This window comes from Pseudophryne corroboree (assembly GCF_028390025.1).
Source record: "Pseudophryne corroboree isolate aPseCor3 chromosome 7 unlocalized genomic scaffold, aPseCor3.hap2 SUPER_7_unloc_6, whole genome shotgun sequence".
NCBI classification, from domain to species: domain Eukaryota; kingdom Metazoa; phylum Chordata; class Amphibia; order Anura; family Myobatrachidae; genus Pseudophryne; species Pseudophryne corroboree.
Window position 1 is genome coordinate 636,790 of NW_026967615.1, and position 20,392 is coordinate 657,181.

Here is a 20,392-nt window from a genome sequence, read left to right on the forward strand (position 1 = left end):
CAGTGGCGTTAATGTTTCCTGGTGTCAACCTGTATTATTTCAGTAGACATTGAAATGAGGATGCATCTTGCTGCCTTTCCAATGAAGCAAGTTTAATTTAGTAATAGGTTAAAAACAATCCTTACAAAGGTGTTAATCAGAGACTTGGCTTTGTGGACACTTTTCAGAGAACAAATTTGTTAGCATAAAAATAAAGCCAGAAAATTAAGAGCTGTTTAATCACTCAATTGGATTTTTTTTGCCAGCATATTTCTTTTTCTCTGCAACCCACTTGCTAAATTGTGCTTCCTAGCTGTTTTTATAAAATCACTGAATCAAATCTAACTCTGATTACATCAGAGAAGGCCAGGTACCCTACACCAGAACAGGGGGTTTGAAATTTTGACTTGTCTACTTAAAGATCACCAAAATCTGATAACAAGGTCAATTACGTCCCTGGGTGGGATTGAACCACCAACCTTTTGGTTAATAGCCGTGCACACTAACTGATTGCGCCACAGAGACACTTTGCGAAAGGCCATACTGACAAAGGCTAATAAGCATTCATCTAAAACGTTTCCTAGAAAAACTTTAAAAAGTCAATAATCTGGAGAGTTTTTGTAAGATGTTTCTTCCATCAACCAACGAAGAAACACATTGGTACTTTCCCATGATGAGTGAGTGCTTCAGGATCTCTTGCACTTACATGTGCAGCAGAGTACAGCAATGGAAGCATGCTGGGCCCATAACCCAGCGGTAGGCAGATTGAAACTATCCTCTGCTATATGCATTTTTTTTTTGTTAATTAAAGTAATCCAAAACTGGGATTGATATTTTAGCTCTTTTATTTTTACTTAAAGTACAATAACTTTTACCATTTTAATTTGTTTTAATAGTATATTGACAGTATTGTTTTCTTTAAAAAATCCACTTAATTTTCTTTACCCTATTATTAAAATGGTAATTGACAAAAACAAACTACATTGTCACCAGAAGAGCAATACAAAATGTACAAGTGATATATTAAAATCATCTTTCCAGCTTGAATTTCAATGATGCATTGGGGCAACGATTTTGTGAGAAACATCTTCACCCTTAAATAAAGATTTTCTTAATTCATTACCTGTGTGCTAATTAGATATCACCTTGTTTTCACATTAGGGTAATCTCCTGTTTGCGGTCAGCACACTCTTTGAGGGTAGCCGTATCCTGGGACGGGAGGGCTACCTTCTTGGATAAGCGTGTTATCCACGGGAGGATTCCCATCGTAACCTATCCGTTGGTGGGAAAGGATACGCCATAAGAATCCTTTTGGAAATCTGCAGTCTTTTATCTGGAGATTTCCAAGCTTTTTCACATAACTCGTTCAGCTCGTGTGAGGGGGGAAAGGTTATCTCAGGCTTCTTTCCCTTGTACATATGTACCCTCTTGTCAGGGACAGGGGGTTACTCTGTGATGTGCAAAACATCTTTTATTGCCATAATCATAAATCGAATGGATTTTGCCAATTTTGGCTGTAACTTTGCATCATCGTAATCGACACTGGAGTCAGAATCCGTGTCGGTATCTGTGTCAACAAACTGGTATAGTGGGCGCTTATGAGACCCTGACAGTCCCTGCAACATAGGATCAGGCATGGGTTGAGACCCTGACTGTCCCAAAGCTTCTGCCTTGTCTAATCTTTTGTGCAATGAGTTTACACTAGCATTTAAAACATTCCACATATCCATCCAATCAGCTGTCGGCGGAGACACCACATTCATTTGCTCCCGCTCCTCTCTAATATAGCCTTCTTCCTCAGACATGTCGACACACGTGTACCGACACACCACACACACAGGGAATGCTTTTTCTGAAGACAGTTTTCCCACAAGGCCCTTTGGAGAGACAGAGAGGGAGTATGCCAGCACACACCCCAGCGCTATATAACCCAGGAATAAAACAGTAACTTAATGTTTGCCCAGTAGTGCTGCTGTATGTAATTTGCGAATTATGTGCCCCCCCCCTCTTTTCAACCCTCTTGTCTAACGTGGTATAAGCAGGGTAGAGTCCGGGGAGCTTCCTCTCAGCGGTGCTGTGGAGAAAAAATGGTGCTGGTGAGTGCTGAGGGAGAAGCCCCGCCCCCTCGGAGGCGGGCTTCTGTCCCGCTTAAACTGTAAAATTGGTGGGGGCTCATACATATATACAGTGCCCAGCTGTATATATGTTATATTTTTGCGAAAGAGGTTTATATTGCTGCCCAGGGCGCCCCCCCTGCGCCCTGCACCCTTACAGTGACCGGAGTATGTGAGGTGTATGGGAGCAAAGGCACACAGCTGCAGTGCTGTGTTTTACCTCAGTGAAGATCATGAAGTTTTTCTGCCGCCTCTGAAGTCTTCTTTTCTTCTCATACTCACCCGGCTTCTATCTTCCGGCTCTGCGAGGGGGACGGAGGCGCGGCTCTGGGATGGACGGCGAGGGTGAGATCCTGCGTACCAATCCCTCTGGAGCTAATGGTGTCCAGTAGCCTAAGAAGCAGGACCTTGCAACTCAGAGAGTAGGGCTGCTTCTCTCCCCTCAGTCCCTCGATGAGGGAGTCTGTTGCCAGCAGTGCTCCCTGAAAATTAAAAACCTAACAAAATACTTTCTGTCAGAAAGCTCAGGAGAGCTCCTGAAAAGCACCCAGTCTCCACTGGGCACAGTATCAAACTGAGATCTGGAGGAGGGGCATAGAGGGAGGAGCCAGTGCACACCCAGAACTAAAGTCTTTCTTAAAGTGCCCATGTCTCCTGCGGAGCCCGTCTATCCCCATGGTCCTTACGGAGTCCCCAGCATCCTCTAGGACTTTAGAGAAAATAGGATTTTAATACCTACTGGTAAATCCTTTTCTCTTAGTCCGTAGAGGATGCTGGGCACCCGTCCCAGTGCGTACTGTGTCTGCAGTTATTAAATGGCCCTTAACTCCAGAACATTTATGTGGAGACAACTTTCCTGACTTGACCATCTTCCTTGGATGTTTTCCCCCTGTGTGACTGCTCCCCAGCCTTGGAGGGTTGCATCCGTGGTCCCTAGGATCCCGTCCTGGATCCCAAACCATCGCCCCTCTAGGTGGTGAGAACTGTGCAGCCACCAATGGAGTGAGATTCTGGTCTTGGAAGACAGGATTATCCTCCGGTGCATGTGTAGGTGGGATCCGGACCACTTGTCCAACAGGTCCCACTGGAACACTCTGGCATGGAGCCTGCCAAACTGAATGGCCTCGTAGGCCGCAACCATCTTCCCCAGCAACCGAATGCATTGATGGATTAACACTCTTGCTGGTTTCAGAATTTGTTTGACCAGACTCTGGATCTCCAGAGCCATTCCACTAGAAGAAAACCTCTTCTGTGTCCAGTATCACTCCCAAAAACAACAACCGCGTCATTAGGACCAACTGCGATTTTGGCAAGTTTAGGAGCCAACCATGTTGTTAAAGAACTGTCATGGAGAGTAGATGTTTTGCACCAACTGGTACCTGGATCTCGCCTTTATCAGGAGATCATACAAGTACGGGATAATTGTGACTCCTTGCTTGCGAAGGAGAACCATCATTTCCGCCATCACCCTGGTGAAAATCCTCGGAGCCGTGGACAGACCAAACGGCAACGTCTGAAATTGGTAATGACAATCATGAATTGCAAACCTCAGGTAGCTTGATGCAGTGGCTAAATGGGAACATGTAAGTAGGCATCCTTTATGTCTACCAAAACCATGAAATCTCCGTTATCCCCCGGACTGGAGATAACTACCCTGAGAGATTCCATCTTGAAATTTAATTTCTTTAGGTAGAAATTAAGGGATTTCAGATTTAAGATTGGTCTGACTGAGCCGTCCGGCTTCGGGACCACGAAGAGGCTTGAATAAAAACCTTCTCCCTGCTGACTAAGGCTGATTTGAACAATCGGTGAGGGGGAACGTCTTGAAACCCCAGTTTGTACCCTTGGGACACTATTTGTAAAACCCACGAGTCGAGGTCCGAATGAATCCAGAACTGACTGAAGAGTTTTAGACGTTCCCCCCCAGTGGCGGAACTAGCGAGCAGTGGGCCCATGTGCGACAAAATGGCTTGGGCCCCCCCCCCCCATCCCATCCCATCCAAGTCCACCCCCTCACCCCTGGAGAGGATCTGGTGAGGGGGGCCTGCTCAGGGAAGTGGATACCTAGCAACAGTGCCGTAACTAGACATTTTAGCAGTGTGTGCAAGAAACGGCATTGGAGCCCCACCCCTGCATGCAAAACAGGGGCAGTGCGCGCCGTAGGCGCGTGCAAAAAAACATAGTGGCGTGGCTTCGTGGTTAAGGGGTGTGGCCACAAAATAATACCAATTCATAAAACGGTGCACAGTAGTCTCCATTATTCAAATTACGCCCCACAGTAGCACCACTACACCAGGTAGAGACCCTTTTACACCTTACGGCGGACAGATTCCTCTTTTTACACATTACAGCAGACAGCGTCCTCTTTTTACACATTACAGCAGACAGCGTCCCCTTTTTACACATTACGGCAGACAGCATCCCCCTTTTTTACACAACGGCAGACAGCGTGCCCTTGTTACACATAGCGGCAGACAGCGTACATTTTTTTCACATAACGGCAGACAGCCTGCCCTTGTTAAACATAGCGGCAGACAGCGTACACTTTTTACACATAACGGCAGACAGCCTGCCCTTGTTAAACATAGCGGCAGACAGCGTACACTTTTTTCACATAACAGCAGTCAGCCTGCCCTTGTTACACATAATGGCAGACATCGCACACTTTTTACACATTACAGCAGACAGCTTGCCCTTGTTACACATTACAGCAGACAGCTTGCCCTTGTTACACATTTTGGCAGACAGCGTGCCCTTGTTACACATTACGGCAGACAGCATCCCCCTTGTTACACATTACGGCAGGCAGATTCCCCCTTTTTACACATTGCGGCAAGCAGATTCCCCCTTTTTACACATTGCGGCAAGCAGCTTCCCCCTTTTTACACATTGCGGCAGGCAGATTCCCCCTTTTTACACATTGCGGCAGGCAGTCCCCCTTTTTACACATAGCTGCAGGCAGATTCCCCCTTTTTACACATAGCGGCAGGCAGATTCCCCCTTTTTACACATTGCGGCAGGCAGTCCCCCTTTTTACACATAGCTGCAGGCAGATTCCCCCTTTTAACACATAGCTGCAGGCAGATTCCCCCCTTTTACACATAGCTGCAGGCAGATTCCCCCTTTTTACACATAGCGGCAGGCAGATTCCCCCTTTTTACACATAGCGGCAGGCAGATTCCCCCTTTTTACACATAGCGGCAGGCAGATTCCCCCTTTTTACACATAGCGGCAGGCAGTCGAAAGAAAGAGAAGAAAGAAAGAAAGAAAGAAAGAAAGAAAGAAAGAAAGAAAGAAAGAAAGAAAGAAAGAAAGAAAGAAAGAAAGAAAGAAAGAAAGAAAGAAAGAAGAATTATACTTACCCTCTCCGCTGGCTCAGGCTCCTCGTGCAGCTTGACGATTCCCGGGCAGTAGAGAAGGAGGAGGAGGGAGGTAGAGGAGGGAGCCGCAGCAGCGCTGTGTTATTGGTGGAGGCGCTGCTGCTGCTGCCCCTCTGCTTCACTATAGGCTGTTCTCGGAAGACAGCCTATAGTGAAGCAGAGGGGCAGCAGCAGCAGCGCCTCCACCAGTAACAAAGCGCTGCTGCGGCTCCTTCCTTCACCTCCCTCCTCCTCCCCCCCCCCCTCCGTGCCGCTGCTCCTCTCATCTCCAAGCGACCCTCCTCCCTCTTCGTGTGTTACAGAGGCGGCAGCGTGTCTGGTGCTGCGGCTGCTGCCCGTAGTGCCCTGGCCTGATCTGTTCGTTACGACGGGCGGGCGGCGGGAGTCGCAGGATGCAGACCCAACGGGAGCGCTGGTGTGCGGCTGCGGCATGATACAATGAGTCATTGTGACTCATTGTAATGCCGGCGGCTGTGGGCCCTTGAGTGCGGCGGGGCCCCAGTGCAATGCACTGCCTGCCCTGCCAGTAGTTCCGCCCCTGGTGCCCCCCACTGGTGTGGGCTCCTGCAAGAGAGCCCCAGCGTCATGCAGTGGATTTGGCAGAAGCAGAGGACTCTGCTCCTGCGATCTTGAAGAGGCTTCTTGGAGTCAGCATCAGCATTCCCTTGGTGAATCCACAATGCCCTCCTATCCGAGACTGCCATGAAATTGGCCCGTGAGCACTTGTGCCCGGTGTAGGATTTTTAAATATGTGTAGTTTACTGTATGCAAGGGTTTAAAACCTTTTAGGAACTGAGATCTAAGGTGTATTACATGTAGTTTAAAAAAAAACAAAAAAGGTTTATTTTATGGCAGTAGTTTCCAAACTGGGGTTCTTGCACTGGTAGCATAGTTTGGTGGTCCAGGACCAATTAAAATTATTTATACTTTATTAAATTGGCAAAACCATTCCCTCACAACATAACTGAACCTGAGGATGACATGCTATAAACACAATTTACTTAATTTTATATTTTTTTCTGAATTTCTCAATAAAAAAAACTTTGGCCTAGGGGTGCCGTGAAACAAATTTTGATACTATTTATTTATATAGTGCTCTTTCTCCAACAGGACTCAAGGCGCTTGAGATATGGCTTCTGGAACTGAACACAGGATTCTAAATGTGGCTGTACCAAGGACCTATACAGTGGCATTACAGGTTGAGTATCCCTTATCCAAAATGCTTGGGACCAGAGGAATTTTGGATATCGGATTTTTCTGTATTTTGGAATAATTGCATACCATAACGAGATATTATGGTGATGGGACCTAAATCTAAGCACAGAATGCATTTATGTTTCATATATACCATATACACACAGCCTGAAGGTCATTTTAGCCAATATTTTTTATAACTTTGTGCATTAAACAAAGTGTGTGTACATTCACAGAATTCATTTATGTGTCATATACACCTGGGCCCTCATTCCGAGTTGATCGGTCGCAAGGCGAATTTAGCAGAGTTACACACGCTAAGCCGCCGCCTACTGGGAGTGAATCTTAGCTTCTTAAAATTGCGACCGATGTATTCGCAATAATGCGATTACTAACTACTTAGCAGTTTCAGAGTAGCTCCAGACTTACTCTGCCTGTGCGATCATTTCAGTGCTTGTCGTTCCTGGTTGACGTCACAAACACACCCAGCGTTCGCCCAGGCACTCCCACCGTTTCTCCGGCCACTCCTGCGTTTTTTCCGGAAACGGTAGCGTTTTCAGCCACACGCCCCTGAAACGCAGTGTTTCCGCCCAGTAACACCCATTTCCTGTCAATCACATTACGATCGCCGGAGCGAAGAAAAAGCCGTGAGTAAAAATACTTTCTTCATAGTAAAGTTACTTGGCGCAGTCGCAGTGCGAACATTGCGCATGCGTACTAAGCGGATTTTCACTGCGATGCGATGAAAAATACCGAGCGAACAACTCGGAATGAGGGCCCTTATACACACAGTCTGAAGTTCATTTAATACAATATTTTTAATAACTTTGAGTATTAAACAAAGTTTGTGTACACTGAGCCATCAAAAAATAAAGGTTTCACTATCTCAGTCTCACTCAAAAAAGTCCGTATTTCGGAATATTCCTTTTTTCGGAATATTTGGATATGGGATACTCAACCTGTATTACTTTTTTCTGCTACTGGTTCTTTACCTATGCAAACAAGCATCTGACTTGCCTTTCCTATTGCTTTGTTACATTGCTCACCTGAAATAGTAATACTTAGATAGCTTTCCTCTTGCCATTATAATGCCCTTAATATTATAGTTAGCCTTTGTATTTTTGAGACGTGTATGATTTTGCATTTTTTGGCATTAAATGTTGCCATGTTCTTGACCATTCCTCTAGTCCAGGGGCGGAACTGCCAGAGACAACGGAGTCAGTTGCCGCCGGGCTCCAGCCCTAAAGGGGCTTCCTCCATTGCCCTCCGGCTGTTACGTGCCCTTCCTACTAAATAGACAAAGGCGCTACCAGCAGGGTCTCGCAGTTTGTACATTCCATGCCGTAACACCCTTCTTTCCACCTTTTTCAAGACCCAGCCCAGCAGCCTCGCCGCTGCCACCACCGCTAGCTGCAGCACTGCCAGCGGTGGGGTGCCCCTGCTTCTTCTCACACCACAGATAGCTGGGCAGCACTGCAACTGCCTGCCTGATTGCTCCGCCCCCTTCCGGCTCCAAAGCACCTCTGCTGCCCAGTGATCCAGGAGCCTGCTGCTAGGAAGAAGTGGCCGAGCTTCAGCAAGCGAGTCTGGACACTGGCAGAGGAAGCCATGATAACCAGATAATGGGGAGTGGAGAGCCAGTTCCAAGGTAATACTTTATACAGCTGGTTGAGATCCTGGTCGGTGGATATGGATTCCAAGAAAACCCTGGAGGTGCTTCCTTTCAAGGGAGACACTCTCTTTGGAGAAGACCTCAATAAGATTGTAGCTGATCTGGCTACTGCTAAAACAGCTTGCCTACCTAGTATGACTCCTACCACGCAGAAGGCTAAAAGTACTTTCCCTTGGCCCTTTCATCCTCAAGGTAAAGCGTACCCAAGGTCAGGCATACCCAAAGCAAGCTCATGCTTCCAGACCTGCCAAGCCCAGACTGAAGCAAGCCTGGGCTGCCCATCAGCCTGCTTCCAAAACGGACAAGCCTGCCGCATGACGGTGCAGGCCTCCCTCTGGGGGATCCCAGGGTGGGGGGCCCGACTTCTAGGTTTGGCATAATTCTAAGCTAGAGAATTCTGTTTGGAGCTCACCTTGTACTTTGTGAAGAAATAATCAGCATTGTGGCTGAGCAGATACATGTAGTGTGTGGCTGCAAACTGCATGGATCTGCTGCGTTGTAATGCTGATACTTTTTTTTTTCAAAGTACCAATAGCTTCATATAATGTTCACAATTTTTATGCAGGATCAAATAGCTCAATAGGTAGGGTGTTTGATTAGAATTCAACAGGTTATAGGTTTGAATCCTGGGTATGGTAGTTTGAGATGTGTTATTTAATAAAGTATGTTGTTCTGACTGCCGGCATCCTATCACCTGGGATATCATACTAAATAAATGGAGTTGATCAATTTTTTTTATTTTTTTTTTAAACTAGGGACAATTTCCAGATACTTTTCTTTATAACTGAGATTGCCCCCTGGAACTTCACATCAGTTGACAACTATGCATGAGTGGGCAGTGCTTGCTCTGGATCTGCCCACCCATTTATGTGCCGTCATAAAAGAAAGCACAACTGACAGTTATCCTGGGCGTACACTACACAATTATCTGTCAGGCTATCTATCCAGTCTGGATGGATGGAATGAAAATCTGGTAATGTATAGGAGCAAATGTCAATTAACCATTTGCTCCCAAACACTAGAAAAGTGGTCAAAAATGGTCATTACACAAATTAGTTAAACCCAAAATTTAACCAATTTGTTTAGGGGACCATTTTTGTCCATTTTCTAGTGTTTGAGAGTAAATCGTTGATGGTCATTTGCTCACATAGATAACCGGATTTCTATTCCAACCAGCCAGTGTTGGAGATATGGTCTGCCAGATTACATAATGCATACCAGAGCCATAACTAGACTTTTTGGTGCCCTGTGACAGATAATTATATGGCCCCCCCTCCCCATTTTTGCAATATGGACAAAAGGCGCATGCCTTGTGGGGAAGGGGCATAACAAGATTGGTCTCAGAGAAAGCACATGAGATATGAAGATATATCTAGTATACTTGACACTCAATGGTTTGTGGTATTGCCGGGGTGCCCTCCTTAAATGCATATACAGTCACACATGGCGTGTTTGTGCAAATGGCATATCAGCAGTCAGCACTAACTGGTGACATGCCATTTGTACAAGTAAGCCATGTGTGACTAATATATAAACATACTTTATTAAATAACACCTCAAACTATCATACCCAGGATTCAAACCTATAACCTGTTGAATTCTAATCAAATACCCTACCCATTGAGCTACTTGATCCTGCATCTATTCTAACCTCCAAAAACAGATTCAGTTGCATTTTCCAGCGTGTTTTGTTTGCGCCTTTGCAAATGTCTTACATCGACAAACTTATTTAGTACTATTTTGCAAATAGGGTTACATTGTCGCAACATTGTGTTCCCTAATTGCTTGATTTTTTTAAATGCAACAATTGATAAAGACACCTGATAATTGCTCTGTGGAGTCTTATTTTGTGTCTACTTCTTATCTACATTTAATTCCCTACCTCTAATCAAGGCATTTTTAAATGCTGGGGGCTGCCAGGACGTGAGGCCTACCTAGACTTTAGATCTGAATTTGAATGTACTTGTGAACTAACTTAATTTCCTACTTCTAAATTCATTCCTAAATTCACTACTTACATTAATCCTGTAGTTGGGCATTTTGAGCCTTCAATTGTGGGCATTGTTTTGTGTCCAGACCAGCAGCTGGTGGTGTGCATTTGCTGGAAAGGCATCGAAGACCTCCGATATGCTGCATCTCCTGATGTGTGTCTCCCTCAAGTGTCTGTCAGCAAATGCCTGCTAGACACCCCATTCCAAGCTGATTGTGACATCACAGAACATGCATCATAGAACAGGCATGCTAGAATATGGGTCTTCAACCTGCGACCCTCCAGCTGCTGTGGAACTACATATACCAGCATGCCCTGCCTCAGTTTTAGCATACCTTAATAGCAAAACTGTGGCAGGGCATGCTGGGATGTGTAGTTTCACAGCAGCTGGAGGGCCACAGAATGAAGACCCATGTGCTAGAGCCAAGCCGCAGGTACATTGAATGCTAGCAAGCTGAATGTTTAAATCCTTTTTTGTTCCGCAGCATTCCAATGCGGAAGATTCCATGGAACCAGAGATTATTCCATTAAGAAGGACATGCTGCCTGGATGACTGCACTGTGCAAATTAAATCACGGAGCCAGTTGGCTTGTTGGTGGCTCTGGTGACTGGGTGGTTGGGTGGGCGGTGTGTCGGAGGTGGAGCACATGCAAATGAATGTGTATCATCCAGCTAGTGAGAGTGAAAACTCATGCAGGAGTGTGCCTGCTTGTCAGTGGGTTATGCACCTTGCCAGGCGTCAAATCTACATGGAGCAGCTGGAGGGGACAAGAGCAGGTTTGCAAAATATAGATAGAAGAGCATATATGCTGGCGCATTCTCCATGATTGTGTCAGCTTATGTTTTGGTGCACTGCACTTTCCTTCACTAAGTTTTAGCCATTTTGGTTAAACGCAAGTGTAGTTGCTTCTCGCCCTTTTGGCTGTGATCTTGTATCGTGGTTGAAGGGTCTGCTGGAGGGATTGTTTTCTTCATTGGCGAGAGACTGAAGATATTCCAGGATGGATGGCTTGGGAACACTATCCGTTTTTCAGTTGTGGAAGAGTTGAAAGACCGGATTGGACTACATTCTATAGTAAAGGATATCTTTGTATTTATTAATCCTCCCTTTATATGTGTCTGTCTTTCAATAAAGCTTCGGGCTTGTGATTCCCTCACCCTCTTACACTCCACACCCATAGCCTTATTAACTGTTGTATTATTGTATTGTTTAAATGTATAGTGCAGTTCATGATTTATAGTGTAGGCTGGCCTGTGCTGTAGTTCTTGAACTGTACTATACCGACAGCATTTGTATTGTGTTTTGGCTGTGCTGCAACACGGTACTTATGTGTGTAATGTTTATGTATGTTTTTTTGCTTCTTTATGTCAATAAAGACTGCTTTTTCAATCCAATATCTGAAAACAATCAATGTTTATCTTTGATGGCAATAGAAGTGGTATGATATTTGCTGCTTTTGAAAGGCAATATCTGATATGTCCCCTATCTGGGAACCATATATTAAATGGCTTTTCAGAAAAGGGAGATGGGAGAAGAGCTTTCAGTACTTGTAGGACCGATGCTCATTTCCTATTCTAGCCTCCAAAAACAGATTCAGTTGCATTTTCCAGCGTGTTTTGGATGCGCCTTTGCAAATGTCTTACATCGACAAACTTATTTAGTACTATTTTGCAAATAGGGTTACATTGTTGCAACATTGTGTTCCCTAATTGCTTGATTTTTTAAATGCAACAATTGATAAAGACACCTGATAACTGCTCTGTGGAGTCTTATTTTGTGTCTATTTCTTATCTACATTTAATTCTCTACCTCTAATCAAGGCATTTTTAAATGCTGGGGGCTGCCAGGACGTGAGGCCTACCTAGACTTTAGATCTGAATTTGAATGTACTTGTGAACTAACTTAATTTCCTACTTCTAAATTCATTCCTAAATTCACTACTTACATGAATCCTGTAGTTGGGCATTTTGGGACTTCGATTGTGGGCATTGTTTTGTGTCCAGACCAGCAGCAGGTGGTGTGCATTTGCTGGAAAGGCATCGAAGACCTCCGATATGCTGCATCTCCTGATGTGTGTCTCCCTCAAGTGTCTGTCAGCAAATGCCTGCTAGACACCCCATTCCAAGCTGATTGTGACATCACGGTACATGCATCATAGAACAGGCATGCTAGAACATGGGTCTTCAACCTGCGACCCTCCAGCTGCTGTGGAACTACACATCCCAGCATGCCCTGCCTCAGTTTTAGCATACCTTAATAGCAAAACTGTGGCAGGGCATGCTGGGATGAGTAGTTTCACAGCAGCTGGAGGGCCACAGGATGAAGACCCATGTGCTAGAGCCAAGCCGCAGGTACATTGAATGCTAGCAAGCTGAATATTTAAATCCTTTTTGTTCCGCAGCATTCCAATGTGGAAGATTCCATGGAACCAGAGATCCTTCCATTGAGAAGGACATGCTGCCTGGATGACTACACTGTGCAAATTAAATCACGGAGCCAGTTGGTTTGTGGGTGGCTCTGGTGACTGGGTGGTTGGGTGGGTGGTGTGTCGGAGGTGGAGCACATGCAAATGATTGTGTATCATCCAGCTAGTGAGAGAGAAAACTCATGCAGGAGTGTGCCTGCTTGTCAGTGGGTTATGCACCTTGCCAGACGTCAAATCTACATAGAGCAGCTGGAGGGGACAAGAGCAGGTTTGCAAAATATAGATAGAAGAGCATATATGCTGGCACATTCTCCATGATTGTGTCAGCTTATGTTTTGGTGCACTGCACTTTCCTCCACTAAGTTTTAGCCATTTTTGTTAAGCTCAAGTGTAGTTGCTTCTCGGCCTTTTGGCTGTGATCTTGTATCGTGGTTGAAGGATCTGCTGGAGGGAGGGATTGTTTTCTTCATTGGCGAAAGACCAAAAATATTCCAGGATGGAAGGCTTGGGAACACTATCCGTTTTTCAGTTGTGGAAGAGCACAGAGGTCGGATTGGACTACATTCTATAGTAAAGGATACCTTTCTATTTATTGCCCCTCCCCTTTATATGTGACTGTGTTACAATAAAGCTTCGGTCTTGTGATTCCCTCACCCTCTTACACTCCACACACATAGCCTTATTAACTGTTGTATTATTGTATAGTTTAAATGTATAGTGCAGTTCATGATTTATAGTGTAGGCTGGCCTGTGCTGTAGTTCTTGAACTGTACTATACCGACAGCATTTGTATTGTGTTTTGGCTGTGCTGCAACACAGTACTTATGTGTGTAATGTTTATGTATGTTTTTTTGCTTCTTTATGTCAATAAAGACTGCTTTTTCAATCCAATATCTGAAAACAATCAATGTTTATCTTTGATGGCAATAGAAGTGGTATGATATTTGCTGCTTTTGAAAGGCAATATCTGATATGTCCCCTATCTGGGAACCATATATTAAATGGCTTTTCAGAAAAGGAAGATGGTAGAAGAGCTTTCAGTACTTGTTGGACCGATGCACATTTCCTATTCTAGCCTCCAAAAACAGATTCAGTTGCATTTTCCAGTGTGTTTTAAATGCGCCTTTGCAAATGTCTTACATCGACAAACTTATTTAGTACTATTTTGCAAATAGGGTTACATTGTTGCAACATTGTGTTCCCTAATTGCTTGATTTTTTAAATGCAACAATTGATAAAGACACCTGATAACTGCTCTGTGGAGTCTTATTTTGCGTCTACTTCTTATCTACATTTAATTCCCTACCTCTAATCAAGGCATTTTTAAATGCTGGGGGCTGCCAGGACGTGAGGCCTACCTAGACTTTAGATCTGAATTTGAATGTACTTGTGAACTAACTTAATTTCCTACTTCTAAATTCATTCCTAAATTCACTACTTACATGAATCCTGTAGTTGGGCATTTTGGGACTTCAATTGTGGGCATTGTTTTGTGTCCAGACCAGCAGCAGGTGGTGTGCATTTGCTGGAAAGGCATCGAAGATCTCCGATATGCTGCATCTCCTGATGTGTGTCTACCTCAAGTGGCTGTCAGCAAATGCCTGCTAGATACCCCATTCCAAGCTGATTGTGACATCACGGAACATGCATCATAGAACAGGCATGCTAGAACATGGGTCTTCAACCTGCGACCCTCCAGCTGCTGTGGAACTACACATCCCAGCATGCCCTGCCTCAGTTTTAGCATACCTTAATAGCAAAACTGTGGCAGGGCATGCTGGGATGTGTAGTTTCACAGCAGCTGGAGGGCCACAGGATGAAGACCCATGTGCTAGAGCCAAGCCGCAGGTACATTGAATGCTAGCAAGCTGAATGTTTAAATCCTTTTTGTTCCGCAGCATTCCAATGCGGAAGATTCCATGGAACCAGAGATTATTCCATTGAGAAGGACATGCTGCCTGGATGACTGCACTGTGCAAATTAAGTCACGAAGCCAGTTGGCTTGTGGGTGGCTCTGGTGACTGGGTGGTTGGGTGGGCGGTGTGTCGGAGGTGGAGCACATGCAAATGAATGTGTATCATCCAGCTAGTGAGAGTGAAAACTCATGCAGGAGTGTGCCTGCTTGTCAGTGGGTTATGCACCTTGCCAGACGTCAAATCTACATGGAGCAGCTGGAGGGGACAAGAGCAGGTTTGCAAAATATAGATAGAAGAGCATATATGCTGGCGCATTCTCCATGATTGTGTCAGCTTATGTTTTGGTGCACTGCACTTTCCTCCACTAAGTTTTAGCTATTTTGGTTAAACGCAAGTGAAGTTGCTTCTCGCCCTTTTGGCTGTGATCTTGTATCGTGGTTGAAGAGTCTGCTGGAGGGATTGTTTTCTTCATTGGCGAGAGACTGAAGATATTCCAGGATGGAAGGCTTGGGAACACTATCCGTTTTTAAGTTGTGGAAGAGTTGAAAGACCGGATTGGACTACATTCTATAGTAAAGGATATCTTTGTATTTATTAATCCTCCCTTTATATGTGTCTGTCTTTCAATAAAGCTTCGGGCTTGTGATTCCCTCACCCTCTTACACTCCACACCCATAGCCTTATTAACTGTTGTATTATTGTATTGTTTAAATGTATAGTGCAGTTCATGATTTATAGTGTAGGCTGGCCTGTGCTGTAGTTCTTGAACTGTACTATACCGACAGCATTTGTATTGTGTTTTATCTGTGCTGCAACACAGTACTTATGTGTGTAATGTTTATGTATGTTTTTTTGCTTCTTTATGTCAATAAAGACTGCTTTTTCAATCCAATATCTGAAAACAATCAATGTTTATCTTTGATGGCAATAGAAGTGGTATGATATTTGCTGCTTTTGAAAGGCAATATCTGATATGTCCCCTATCTGGGAACCATATATTAAATGGCTTTTCAGAAAAGGGAGATGGTAGAAGAGCTTTCAGTACTTGTAGGACCGATGCACATTTCCTATTCTAGCCTCCAAAAACAGATTCAGTTGCATTTTCCAGCGTGTTTTGGATGCGCCTTTGCAAATGTCTTACATCGGCAAACTTATTTAGTACTATTTTGCAAATAGGGTTACATTGTTGCAACATTGTGTTCCCTAATTGCTTGATTTTTTAAATGCAACAATTGATAAAGACACCTGATAACTGCTCTGTGGAGTCTTATTTTGTGTCTACTTTTTATCTACATTTAATTCTCTACCTCTAATCAAGGCATTTTTAAGTGCTGGGGGCTGCCAGGACGTGAGGCCTACCTAGACTTTAGATCTGAATTTGAATGTACTTGTGAACTAACTTAATTTCCTACTTCTAAATTCATTCCTAAATTCACTACTTACATGAATCCTGTAGTTGGGCATTTTGGGACTTCGATTGTGGGCATTGTTTTGTGTCCAGACCAGCAGCAGGTGGTGTGCATTTGCTGGAATGGCATCGAAGACCTCCGATATGCTGCATCTCCTGATGTGTGTCTCCCTCAAGTGTCTGTCAGCAAATGCCTGCTAGACACCCCATTCCAAGCTGATTGTGACATCACGGTACATGCATCATAGAACAGGCATGCTAGAACATGGGTCTTCAACCTGCGACCCTCCAGCTGCTGTGGAACTACACATCCCAGCATGCCCTGCCTCAGTTTTAGCATACCTTAATAGCAAAAATGTGGCAGGGCATGCTGGGATGTGTAGTTTCACAGCAGCTGGAGGGCCACAGGATGAAGACCAATGTGATAAAGCCAAGCCGCAGGTACATTGAATGCTAGCAAGCTGAATATTTAAATCCTTTTTATTCCGCAGCATTCCAATGTGGAAGATTCCATGGAAACAGAGATCCTTCCATTGAGAAGGACATGCTGCCTGGATGACTACACTGTGCAAATTAAATCACGGAGCCAGTTGGCTTGTGGGTGGCTCTGGTCACTGGGTGGGTGGTGTGTCGGAGGTGGAGCACATGCAAATGATTGTGTATCATCCAGCTAGTGAGAGAGAAAACTCATGCAGGAGTGTGCCTGCTTGTCAGTGGGTTATGCACCTTTCCAGACGTCAAATCTACATGGAGCAGCTGGAGAGGACAAGAGCAGGTTTGCAAAATATAGACAGAAGAGCTCTCCAGCCTAGTTTGCTGTCTGTTTCCACTTCTCTTTTCTTGAGCCGCTCCCTTATATGCCCTTGCGCACTATCCTGACTTCTCCCATCTGCTTACTTTGTGCCTTCCAACGCACAATGCGAACTACAGGTAGTGCTGCAGGGCCCACACCCTTTTACTTGCCATACAGAGCAGCTCTGGAGCTGTTACAGTGCCCAGCTTCTGCAAGAAATCAGCTTGAATGCTTCAGGGGCTGGGGCATAGCCAACATGAGCCCCACACCGAAGGAGGGTGGAGGTGTTTAATGCGAACTAGGGGTCATCCAAGCGCCGCAAAAGGCCGCCAAGCCCTGCACGCCCCTTTTCTCTTTTCATATGCAGACGAGGGTTGAAGCCAACTTTGACCCACTGCTTGGATGACATCACCATATGCAAATCCATCTGCTGCAGGCCTTCCCCCAGGAATGCTTGCACTAGTTGTTGCATTTGGTTTGTTGTTTGGGGGTGCTTCAGTATTAGGCAGCCTTCTGCCCTCCCATGTTCATCTGAAAATATGTGTTCTCCCTGCAGTTGTTGTCCCCAGATGAGAGTTCCCTTGTGCTGCCTCAGTTAAATCTTCTTTACTTGACAGAGATGTGCCTGAGCAGCGGCCCTCCCCAGCCCTATCCCAAATCATACTTATTTTGCATAGGAGATACCATGGTCATGAAGATTGCTCTCCCAGGGTGAGGTTCATTCATTGCATTCTGGGTATGCTGACCCCTGTGATTTCCCCAAATGTGGGAAACTTGACGGCATTATTTGTGGTAGTGGGGGACTGTGTTTGTGCTTTCCTCTGGTCAGCTCTGGTAAAAGTCAGATTTCTTTGTCTCAGATCTTCCTCTAGCCTTGTTCTTCTTTCGAGAGTTCCCTTGTGCTGCCTCAGTTGGATCTCCTTTACTTGACAGGGGGGTGCCCAAGCAGCGACCCTCCCCAGCTCTAGCCCAACTCCTACTTACCTGCCAGGTGAGATACTATGATCATGAAGGTGCTTCTCCCAGGGCAAGGCTCACCCATTGCACTCTGGGTGTGCTGCCCCTGTGATTTCCCCAAATGTGGGAAACTTGACTGCATAATTTGTGTTTCCACTGGTCGGCTTTCATATAATTCAGATCTCTTTGTCTCAGGTCTCTCTCCAGCCTAGTTTGCAGTCTGTTTCCACTTCTTTTTTTTTGAGCCCCTCCCTTCTATACCCTTGTGCACTATCCTGACTTCTCCTCCTGTCTGCTTACTTTGTGCCTTCCAATGCACAATGCAAACTACAGGTAGTGCTGCAGGGCCCACAAACTTTTACTTGCATTACAGAGCAGCTCTGGAGCTGTTACAGTGCCAAGCTGCTGCAAGAAATCAGCTTGAATGCTTCAGGGGCTGGGGCATTGCCAACATGAGCCCCACACCGAAGGAGGGTGGGGGTGTTTAATGCGAACTAAGGGTCATCCAAGCGCCGCAAATGGCCGCCATTCCCTGCATACCCCTTTTCTCTTTTCATATGCAGATGAGGGTTCCAGCCAACTTTGGCCCACTGCTTGGATGACATCACTGTATGCAAATCCGTCTTCTGCAGACCTTCCCCCAGGAATGCTTGTACTAGTTGTTGCATTTGGTTTGTTGTTTGGGGGTGCTTCAGTATTAGGCAGCCTTCTGTCCTCCCATGTTCATCTGAAAATATGTGTTCTTCCTGCAGTTGTTGTCCCCAGATGAGAGTTCCCTTGTGCTGCCTCAGTTGAATCTCCTTTACTTGACAGAGATGTGCCTGAGCAGCGGCCCTCCCCAGCCCTATCCCAAAGCATACTTATTTTGCATAGGAGATATCATGGTAATGAAGACTGTTATCCCAGGGTGAGGTTCATTCATTGCATTCTCGGTATGCTGACCCCTGTGATTTCCCCAAATGTGGGAAACTCAACTTCATTATTTGTGGTAGTGGGGGACTGTGTTTGTGCTTTCCTCTGGTCAGCTCTGGTAAAAGTCAGATTTCTTTGTCTCAGATCTTCCTCTAGCCTTGTTCTTCTTTCGAGAGTTCCCTTGTGCTGCCTCAGTTGGATCTCCTTCACTTGACAGGGGGGTGCCCGAGCAGCGACCCTCCCCAGCTCTAGCCCAACTCCTACTTACCTGCCAGGTGAGATACTATGATCATGTAGGTGCTTCTCCCAGAGCAAGGCTCACCCATTGCACTCTGGGTGTGCTGCCCCTGTGATTTCCCCAAATGTGGGAAACTTGACTGCATAATTTGTGTTTCCCCTGGTCGGCTCTCGTATAATTCAGATCTCTTTGTCTCAGGTCTCTCTCCAGCCTAGTTTGCTGTCTGTTTCCACTTCTCTTTTCTTGAGCCGCTCCCTTCTATGCCCTTGCGCACTATTCTGACCTCTCCTGTCTGCTTACTTTGTGCCTTCCAACGCACAATGCAAATTACAGGTAGTGCTGCAGGGCCCACGCCCTTTTACATGCTTTACAGAGCAGCTCTGGAGCTGTTACAGTGCCCAGCTGCTGCAAGAAATCAGCTTGAATGCTTCAGGGGCTGGGGCATAGCCAACATGAGCCCCACACCGAAGGAGGGTGGAGGTGTTTAATGTGAATTAGGGGTCATTCAAGCGCCGGAAAAGGCCGCCATGCCCTGCACGCCCCTTTTCTCTTTTCATATGCAGACGAGGGTTGAAGCCAACTTTGACCCACTGCTTGGATGACATCACCATATGCAAATCCATCTGCTGCAGGCCTTCCCCCAGGAATGCTTGCACTAGTTGTTGCATTTGGTTTGTTGTTTGGGGGTGCTTCAGTATTAGGCAGCCTTCTGCCCTCCCATGTTCATCTGAAAATATGTGTTCTCCCTGCAGTTGTTGTCCCCAGATGAGAGTTCCCTTGTGCTGCCTCAGTTGAATATTCTTTACTTGACAGAGATGTGCCTGAGCAGCGGCCCTCCCCAGCTCTATCCCAAATCATACTTATTTTGCATAGGAGATACCATGGTCATAAAAGATTGTTCTCCCAGGTTGAGGTTCATTCATTGCATTCTGGGTATGCTGACCCCTGTGATTTCCCCAAATGTGGGAAACTTGACGGCATTATTTGTGGTAGTGGGGGACTGTGTTTGTGCTTTCCTCTGGTCAGCTCTGGTAAAAGTCAGATTTCTTTGTCTCAGATCTTCCTCTAGCCTTGTTCTTCTTTCGAGAGTTCCCTTGTGCTGCCTCAGTTGGATCTCCTTCACTTGACAGGGGGGTGCCCGAGCAGCGACCCTCCCCGGCTCTAGCCCAACTCCTACTTACCTGCTAGGTGAGATACTATGATCATGAAGGTGCTTCTCCCAGGGCAAGGCTCACCAATTGCACTCTGGGTGTGCTGCTCCTGCGATATCCCCAAATGTGGGAAACTTGACTGCATAATTTGTGTTTCCCCTGGTCGGCTCTCGTATAATTCAGATCTCTTTGTCTCATGTCTCTCTCCAGCCTAGTTTGCTGTCTGTTTACACTTCTCTTTTCTTGAGCCACTCCCTTCTAT

At 45.6% G+C, this 20,392-nt stretch overlaps 6 non-coding genes across 6 annotated transcripts; all 6 read left to right on the plus strand.

The window, feature by feature from the left end:
• Positions 1-17,532: 17,532 nt before the first annotated feature.
• Positions 17,533-17,696, plus strand: LOC134986898 (U1 spliceosomal RNA). The gene has a single exon (XR_010192667.1). It is a non-coding gene; the product is annotated as a U1 spliceosomal RNA (small nuclear RNA).
• Positions 17,697-17,848: 152 nt separating this feature from the next.
• LOC134986934 (U1 spliceosomal RNA) lies at positions 17,849-18,011 on the plus strand. Its single transcript, XR_010192702.1, has one exon. It is a non-coding gene; the product is annotated as a U1 spliceosomal RNA (small nuclear RNA).
• Positions 18,012-18,685: 674 nt separating this feature from the next.
• On the plus strand, positions 18,686-18,849 carry LOC134986921 (U1 spliceosomal RNA). Its single transcript, XR_010192689.1, has one exon. It is a non-coding gene; the product is annotated as a U1 spliceosomal RNA (small nuclear RNA).
• Positions 18,850-19,001: 152 nt separating this feature from the next.
• Positions 19,002-19,164, plus strand: LOC134986993 (U1 spliceosomal RNA). The gene has a single exon (XR_010192751.1). It is a non-coding gene; the product is annotated as a U1 spliceosomal RNA (small nuclear RNA).
• Positions 19,165-19,835: 671 nt separating this feature from the next.
• Positions 19,836-20,000, plus strand: LOC134986920 (U1 spliceosomal RNA). The gene has a single exon (XR_010192688.1). It is a non-coding gene; the product is annotated as a U1 spliceosomal RNA (small nuclear RNA).
• Positions 20,001-20,152: 152 nt separating this feature from the next.
• LOC134987015 (U1 spliceosomal RNA) lies at positions 20,153-20,315 on the plus strand. The gene has a single exon (XR_010192772.1). It is a non-coding gene; the product is annotated as a U1 spliceosomal RNA (small nuclear RNA).
• The last annotated feature ends 77 nt before the right edge of the window (positions 20,316-20,392 follow it).